This window comes from Megalobrama amblycephala, linkage group LG1 (genome assembly GCF_018812025.1).
Source record: "Megalobrama amblycephala isolate DHTTF-2021 linkage group LG1, ASM1881202v1, whole genome shotgun sequence".
Lineage (NCBI taxonomy): Eukaryota > Metazoa > Chordata > Actinopteri > Cypriniformes > Xenocyprididae > Megalobrama > Megalobrama amblycephala.
In genome coordinates, this window is record NC_063044.1 from 75,562,842 (window position 1) to 75,572,444 (window position 9,603).

A 9,603-nucleotide genomic window follows, 5' to 3' on the forward strand; every position below is an offset into this window, starting at 1 on the left:
GAAGCCTGCTCATAGCTCCACATGGTGGACATAGTAGGGCGAATTGTTCCAGCCCAGCTCCCGCAGGAACCTCTTACATCTCTTTCACAGCAGTGTTCATTCATGAATCCAGGCCGATTAAACACAGCTTCCCCATGTTCCGGCGTAAGAAACACTAGTGCCACTCGACACCTCTCACCTCTATTCTTCATTCCGCTTCAATCTTTCACTCCTTTTGGGGGGTAACAAGCATTAAGCATCTGGGTATCCCATATACTTTAAATCATTAAGCATTTTCAACCATGCTAAATCCAACTTGCTGTCCCAAATTTATTCTGCACTTTTTGATTTTTGGGGGGTATATCAGAGCTCGAGTTGAAGCTGCTTCATCGAGCACCTCCTCAGTGGACAGCAAGCCAAATTAGCTAGCCTAATAAGATTAAATGGGCAAACTAACTCGTTAAAATCTACTATAAAACAAAGGCAGTCTGAGTGAACACAAAGTACAGTTTGTAAATGACAATGTTATTTATTGAAGTAAAGTTATCCAATACCAACTGGATCTGCATGAAAATGTATTTGCCTAATGCATATAACTTTCCATAACAAGTAACTTAAGTAACACAATTAGTTACTTTCATAGGAAGCAGGGACATCGCTAGAGGGACAGAAGGTGGTGATGTTTCTAGGGGCCTCCCTCCAAATTATCTCTTTACATGTGAAACAAGAGTCATTTGTCTTACCTTATACGATGAAACCACTTCACTGATGGGTCTGAATTTATGATTGTCGTGTTGTTTTGAATCTCTGCACACTAAACACACAGGCTGTTTGTCCTCCAGACAGAAGAGTTTGAGTTTCTCACTGTGTAAACTGCAGATCTCCTCAGATCCTGATGAACGCCTCTCATTTCTCTCCTTCAGGAATGACTCACACAAGTTTTTTAATGCCAGATTACATGGAGGTTCATCTCTTGAGGATCTTCTCCTGCAGACAGGACACTCCTGAGTTTTCTTGGTTCTCCAGAACTGTTGAAGACACTCTTTACAGACAGTGTGACTACATGATAGAAGAACAGGAGTTTAGAAACAAATGTCTCAAAAATCCTTCTGTAAAGTTTTCTCTTCATTCTCCACTGATCGCTGATTCTTTATTGATTTTGTCGAGAAAGTCAGTAAGACAGAAAAAAGAAATAATGAGTCAGTCTCTTCCTGACTTTTCCTAAACAAAGTGTATTCAAAATGAACTTGCATTGAAATGTTCAATTATTACAGTGTAAACCCTTGGATAAAACACAAAAGAACAATAAAAATTCACATATATTAATAATACAAGACCTCAAAACCCTCATTTTATTTATTACTCTTTATTTGTCTCAGAGTTTCTTAGAGTCTGTCATGATCAAATCTTTGTCAGAATGATTTCTTCTAGGGGTGACCCTGAATAGTCAACGATTCAAAGCTTCGATAGGAGGAGCCTGATTCGACTACCAATCTCACAGTCGAATCTTCGCAGAGGTGTTATGAAACGAGATATGGGGATGCTCAATATCTGATTTCACATAGATGTACCAGTTCTCTCCCAATAGGTTAATATACAGCCTATTATGATAATGCTATAAATAAAACATGTGAAAAGAAAGAATCTGTTAATAAATATTTTTAATGTGCGTGAATAAATCCAACCACCCCGTGACAGAGTTAAGTTTCACTTCCATGATCTGTGACCGACAGAGGAGCATCTTGGCGGCAGGGATTAAATCTCAAACAATGTCTGGGATAAGAAAATCTAAAGTGTAGAATTGGATGCACTAAAAGATGATCCAAAAAAGTGCGGCGAACTTCTGCCGGCCAATGTTAACGAGCTGACTAATGTTAGCTGACTAGCGCACTGCGCACTATTTGATAAGACTCAAATGAACTCAGGCAGATCGCGTGAAAGACTGGATTTTTTTTTCAATCACGCAGGGGAAAAGTGATTTCAAAACATTTCAGCTGGTTCTGATTTGATTTTTGGATGCTGTGAATGTTTAGCTAAAAAGACTGCCACTCCAGTTTAGCATTTATAAACAATATTGTCTCTGCAGTTAAAAGGACAAAGTTGACAATTCTGGCTATACTTTTGTTATTTTAATAATTTAAATTTATTTATTGATCACTCTGGGTTATCTGATTTAACTATTTGTGGCTCGTGTTTTGATGTTCCCTTGCACTTTAGGCATTTTGCACTTGTGACTTGATTATTGTAGTAGATGTCCCAAAAAGGGACCGATAAAAGGCGCGCATGCACACACTAAGCAGTTCAGTAAAAAGCCAGTCTAATGCATCAGCTGTCATGGATTTATTACTACATGGTGTCAGAAGATTTGATATAGTAATAAAGGGACACTGGGCGAACACGTCTGATATTCTTTTTACGGATTTATTTACAGATTACAAAGAACTTTGCATTGTTTACATCATGTCTGAGAACGAAGCGCCAACTCACACACACGGAGAGTTTTCATGTCAGTGCTCCGGACAAATTCGATTGTGCTAATGGCAAAGATTGGCCGAGATGGATCAGACGTTTCCGAAGATATCGTATTGCATCGGGATTGAACAAGAGAGATGACGAATTCCAGGTCAATACTCTAATTTACTTTATGGGTGATGAAGCAGAGGATATTTTGAATGCTTCCACTTTAAATGCAGAAGAAAAGCTCAACTACACGGCAGTGGAGAACTGTTTCAATAGCCACTTTGTGGGGAAACATAACGTCATCTTCGAGAGAGCTAAGTTTAATATGCGTAAACAAGAACCCGGCGAGTCAGCGGAGAGCTTTATAATGGCCGTCCATGAGCTAGCAGAAGATTGTAGATTGTAATTTTGTCGTGTTAGTGTGTGGTAAAGATAAAGCACAGCACGACGAGCGACTAACTGGGGTCCTGTCCAGACTTCAGAAGACAAGCTTAAATGTTCTTTTGCACAGTCTGAAGTTTTGCTTGTAGGCCACAAAGTGAACTCAGAAGGAATAGCACCAGATCCAGAAAAGGTGAGGGCAATTGTAGACATGACTACAACCCAAAATGTGGCTGACGTTAGACGCTTCCTGGACATGGCCACATATATGCGTAAGTTTATGCCCCATTTCACTGACGATACAAAACCACTGCGGGATCTGTTAGCCAAGCAGAATGAATGGATTTGGAGCAGTGTGCAGCAAGCAGCTTTTAAAAAAATAAGATCTAACTTGTCATCAACCCAATTATTAGCACAATACAAGCCTGATGCAAAAACAAGAGTGTCTGCTGATGCATCCTCTTTTGGATTAGGAGCAGTCCTTACTCAAATGCAGAATGACGAGGAATGGCGTCCTGTGGATTTTATTTCACAATCTCTGTCGGAGACAGAACAGAGATATGCCCAGGTGGAGAAAGAGGCGTTGGCAGTAGCATGGGCTTGTGAAAGACTCAGCTCATACCTGATTGGCCTTCATTTCACTATAGAGACGGACCACAAGCCATTGTTGGCACTCTTGGGAACGAAGGCATTGGATGACTTACCCCCTAGGGTTCAAAGATTCCGTCTAAGACTTCTGAGATACTCATACAACATAGTTCATGTTCCAGGCAAGGCATTGGTCACGGCGGATGCACTGTCAAGAGCCCCAATAGTCAGAGATAAGTGAAGAAAAGGAGCTGGAAAGAGAAACACAGGTTTTTGTAGATGCAGTACAACACTACTTGCCAGCTTCAAAGTCAAAACTACAACAAATAGCGGAGGGACAGCAAGATGACATGATCTGCAGGCAGGTGATGGAGCATTGTAAGATGGGGTGGCCAAGACAGAAGGAACTAAAAAAGACATAAAACCTTACTGGGTCCATCAAAGTGAGCTGTACATTGCAAATGGCCTCTTGATGAAGAGCCAAAGAGTGGTAATCCCAGAGAAAATGCTGACAGAAATGTTAGCCCGGTTGCATGAGGGACATATGGGTATATCCAAGTGTAGGGCTCGAGCACAGCAGTCAGTGTGGTGGCTGGGCCTAAGTAGCCAAATTGCTAAAATGGTTGCGCAATGTGAGATACGTTTGAGACATCAACCCCAGCACATTGAACCTATGATACCATCCCCATTGCCCAGACTGCCCTGGCAAAAACTTGGGGCTGATCTGTTCTTCCAGAAGGGCACAACCTACCTTCTGGTCATCGACTACTTCTCAAGGTACATTGAAATCGAGAAGATGCCCTTCACTACAGCTAAAGGTGTGATACAAGCACTGAAGGCCATTTTCTCTAGACACAGAGTGCCGGAAACACTTATAAGTGATAATGGCCCACAATTTGCATCTGCGGAGTTTTCAGCCTTTGCTGCAGATTATGATTTTATTCACATAACAAGTAGCCCATACTTTAGCCAAAGCAATGGGGAGGCAGAAAGAGCCGTGAAAACAATTAAGAACCTGCTGTTAAAGAATCACGATCCTTACCGTGCATCGTTGGCCTACAGAGTTACACCGCTGCTACATGGACCCTCACCGGCTGAAATGTTAATGGGCAGGAAATTGAGATCTCCGCTGCCACAGGCAAAATCGCAACTCGAGCCACGGTGGCCGAACAGGCGAGTATTCAGCTGAAAATAACACAGACACTGAACTTTAACAGGAGACACAGAGCCACTGAGAGGCCTGAGCTGAAACCAGGACAAGCAGTATGGATCTCTAAATCGCAACAACCAGCAACTGTGCTTGGCAAGGCAAATACACCAAGGTCCTACATAGTTCAGGCAGAAACAGAGGAACTTAGGAGAAACAGAGCCCACCTTCATGCTCAACCAGAGCTCTCTGTGCCAGCACCAGAGGTCTCAGGGTCACAGAGGGACACTACAATAGTTCAACCAGAGCTCTCTGTCAGAACGCCAGAGACTGCAGTGCTTGGTTGAGAAACTGAGGTGGAACAGGTGCCTGAAACAGCATGCACAGAGAGAGTACACCTTGAGAAAAGGAGAGAGCCTCCAAGAAGACAAGTGAACCCACCAAAGTGGCTTAGAGAGCCAATCAAAAGGATGTCAAAAGAAGAAAAAAAAGTGCACTTGTATTCTAACATGTTTGTTTACTTGTTCTCAGAAAATATGTTTACAGAGATGTTCAAAAGTTAAGGTTGCCCCTGAGGAGGGGAAATGTAGTAGATGTCCCAAAAAGGGACCGGTAGAAGGTGCGCACGCAGCTAAGCAGTTCAGTTCACATTGCCTTTCATTTCAGTTTAAAAAATATTAATCATTGTCAGTTTCATCTATCACTTCACAGGCAGTTTGGTTGCTTTATTAGAAAGTTGTTTCTCTGTGCTGTGTGTGAGAGAAAATAAAAAGTTGTCTTAAGGCGCGGGTATAGGCCTTACTTCATTTTCCGCGCCCCGCTCCATCTGCACAGCCTTTCAAAGCAGCCTATTCTCCTTTGGCCTAGAGCGAAGAAAGAGTTTGTACGCGGAAAGAGTCCCCTCCCCCCACATATATATGATTTGACTATCAGTCGAATATAGGCAATCTGATTCGACTATGTAAATCCGTAGTCGAGGACACCCCTAAAAAGAACCAAACAGATTAACAGATTAAAGTCCTCAAACAGGAGAAACGGAGATGTGACAAAAGTTAGTGGTCTCTCTTTATGTAGTATTTCTGGTTAACTGTGATAAATATACTCACTTCAAGGGACGTGCACAGACATTTTGGGGGGCAGGGGCTCAAGTGGAAAAAAGGGCACTTCTCATAATTATTTATTTAAAAAATAATGAACCCTTAAATATATTAAGACAACTTTGACTTCCCTTACACTCACGCAATTGTTTTATACTCCACAGATTTCTACAAAATAATCAGTTCACACGCAGAGACATGGTCTTCTTTAGTATTCACTAGGTTTATCACAAGAGAAGTCAACACCAACTATTTTCAAGTAGCTATATATATTTAGAAAAAAATGACTGCACCAAGGAGAGGGACATAGTTTCACTAATAATTTGTTTAAATCAATAAATCGTTTTAATTTTTTTGGTGTTATTGGAATACTTCTTTCATGAAATGGACAATTTTAAGATTTTGGTCATGTCTTTTACTCTAATGGAAAGAAAACTTAACCCTAACCCTACACATTTAGATGGAGTTTGTTTTAAGCCTACTACCATCCGTCAGTTTGCATCTGTAGATTTATTCTAAATTAACCAAGACAAGCTAATCTGCATATTTAAACACATCAATATTTTTTTTTCCTGAACTGTTAATGCTTAATGCATTATATATTATAACAAATGCCTGCAGAGGGCGTCAAAAGTCTGCTGATTTTTGTTGTTAGACAGCACAGCACAATCAAATCCACGATCAAAGCCAACCATGATTAAAAATATATTATTAGTTAAATAATAATATTCGGCCACTTCTTTGTGATAGAAATGCTACAGCCACTGTAATTTCGCCAACAAGAATATGTGGACATCAAACATGCAAAGACAGAGCGAGGGTTTAAACTTTTATTGATGTATTATCCTGTGTAAGCGTAGATTTAAGAATAGCATTATGTAGCTAATGCTGTTTTATGATTTTTAAATAGTTTTAACAAACAATGCATCCTTAGAAAACTGTCTAATAATGTGCGTCCATGGAATGATCCTCTTCTGGTATTGACAGCCCAACAGATATCTTCACCATGGTTCAAAACACAATGCACAGCACAATAAAATAACTGAAATTATAATATGACATAAATTTCATTAGTATCAAATCAGGCAGATGTGTTGATGGTGGTCAAACTATTAATGCAGCGTTAAATGTATAAATAACCCTTAAATAGCCAAAACTTTCAGGTTTGTGAATATATTGGCTAGCCTACCTGAAAGAAATGCACGGGATGGGTCCATCTAGGGCTTTTTTCTTTTTCGCTTCTCATCGCCAGACAGCAGTTGTATTTTCGCGGGAATAATTGTCACAAGTTTTCAGCCAGCAGCAAACTCGAGGTGAGGTGGGGCGTGGCGCGCGAGCATGAATGGCGTGTCACGGAGGGAGGACATCTGAACTCGACAAAGCCGACTTGATATAGTATTTTTTTTATTCAGTAAATATATTTGTTTGACAGGGAAGCTGTGCGCAAACAGGAATATATATTCATTTATTTAAAAAAAAAAAAAAAAAAAAAAAAGAATGGCGTCGTCTGTCATAAACTGACGAAAACACGAGCAGAAATAACGCATCATGACGTCATCATCCGCACAAACTGACGAAAACACGGGCAGAAATAACGCATCATGATGTCATCATCTGTCTTAAACCCCGGGAAACAGTGTGAAATGATGACAAACAGCCCAGGATGAAGGGTTTCCATTCAGTTTAGTGTAGCCTTTCACAATGTCATCCAGTAATCCTCATCCATAATGGATTATACAGCATCTGCTTTCAGACTGTTGTTTTTAACCTCACTAAAGACAGCAAAGCTGAGACAGGATTAATTTATTTAATTAAAGAATATTACACACGTTTTATTTTTATTAAATGTATGTTTTAAATACATGTTTTTGTCTTCTCAATATTCTAATTTCAAGCAAACTAGTGAACAATAATGAGATGGTTATTTAAAGGTTGGTTAGTTAGTACAGCTGGTTAAACTGGACTCTTACCTGATCTGTTCTCCGTGTCTCACCAACGCCTTGAAGATTTCGAAACTGAAACTGACGAGCACGAATAAAGCGCGCGCGCGCGCGCCCCCGTGTGGACTCGATGTCCTGACAGGCTGGAGCTCGTGCAACCTCCACAAACACAATCATTTACCATGACGATGAGTAATTAACACACTGACCCACTGCCGCTCCTGCTGAATAAAATACTCTGCAGTGAGTCTGCGCAGAGCCGGTGTTCTGAAATATTCCGTGGTGACACTGGGCGGAGCTCACATGAATATTCACGAGTTTACTGTTTTGTGTTAAAATATTTGTGCATGCTCCTTGGCTTACATTAGTTTTGGTGACTGTTTGCACACTTTGAACTACTTTCAGTTGATGGTACCAATACAAATTTTTTCTTCCTTAAGTTGTAGTGAAATTGCTGTCTCAAATCCTCCTTACGAACTTAGACGTTAACTATACTGTCACACTACTGTGCCCATTCGTCCTTATTAGTTCATTAGAATACTAGAGTGATACAACGGGCTACACTTAGTATTTATGCAATGTATTTCCAAGTGAGACGGAATATTGAATAGAGATTTACTTCAGCGCTCCTCCTCTCCATCTCTCGCTCATAGCAGACTAACGGCTGGAGGGAAGCGGTTTAGGCATTTTCAACAATTTTCAACCCAAGCTGTCAAACGGACTTCATCAGAGAAGGAACGCTATTCCAGACCGGAAGTAACTTTTCAGAATTTAATTAAAAATTACTGCAACAAACAAATTTTTTCCGGTGTATAAACTTGCACAGATTAATAGTTCAACACAAGACTAGTAATAATATGCACTAACAACGTAAATAGGGTCAATTTTGATTTCATGCTGATTTTAAAGGCATAGTTCACCCAAAAATGAAAATTCTGTCATTTATTATTCCCCCTCATGCTGTTCCACACCCGTAAGACCTTCGTTCATCTTCAGAACACATGACATCGATTTCAAAACACTGCTTCAGGAAGCTTCGGAGCATTATGAATCTTTTGTGTCGAATCATGATTCGGATCGCGTGTCAAACCGTCAAACTGCTGAAATCACGTGACTTTGGCACTCCGACATGCTGATTCATAACGCTCCGAGGCTTCATGAAGAAGTGTTTTTAAATCGGCCATCACTCGTTAGTCGTTATTTTTTTGCTGCACCAAAAATATTCTTGTGGCTTTATAATATTAATATTGAACCACTGTACTCACATGAACTGATTTAAATATGTTTTTAGTACATTAATGGATCTTGAGAGAGGAAATGTCATTGCTGGCTATGCAGGCCTCACTGAGCCATCGGATTTCATCAAAAATATCTCAATTTGCGTTCCGAAGATTAACAAAGGTCTTATGGGTGTGGAAAGGCATGAAGGGGAGTAATTAATGACAGAATTTTCAGAATTTGGGTGAACTAACCTTTTAAAGGGGTACACACACCAAATCAGAGCATTTTCCATCCCACCCCAAAATAGGCAGATAAAACATGGTATAATAAAAAATCTATGGGGTATTTTGAACTGAAACTTCAGACACATTCTGGGGACACCTTAGAGTTATATTACATCTTGTGAAATAGACATTCTAGGGTACCTTTAAAACTGCATTTTCCAAAAAATGGGCAAAAATCTTACACTAAATTGCCAAATTATCCTTGTTATTCTTATGAATGAAAGTTAGAAATTTGGGTATTTTATAAAAAAAAAAGAAAAGAAAAAAAAAAAGTGAATTTTACATAAAAGCTGTTTTTGTATTAAAAAAACATACAAAAAAAGCTGCTTTTGTATAAAAAACTATTTAAAAATATATATTTTTAAAATTTATTTGTATAAATTTAACAGATATTATAAATCCTCCAAAAACTGCACAAATGTTGAGTAAAACACATTAATAAACAGATAAAATGTTTTTTTGTTATTTTGTTACAAAATGACATTTTGTTGCCTCTGGAGACCCCA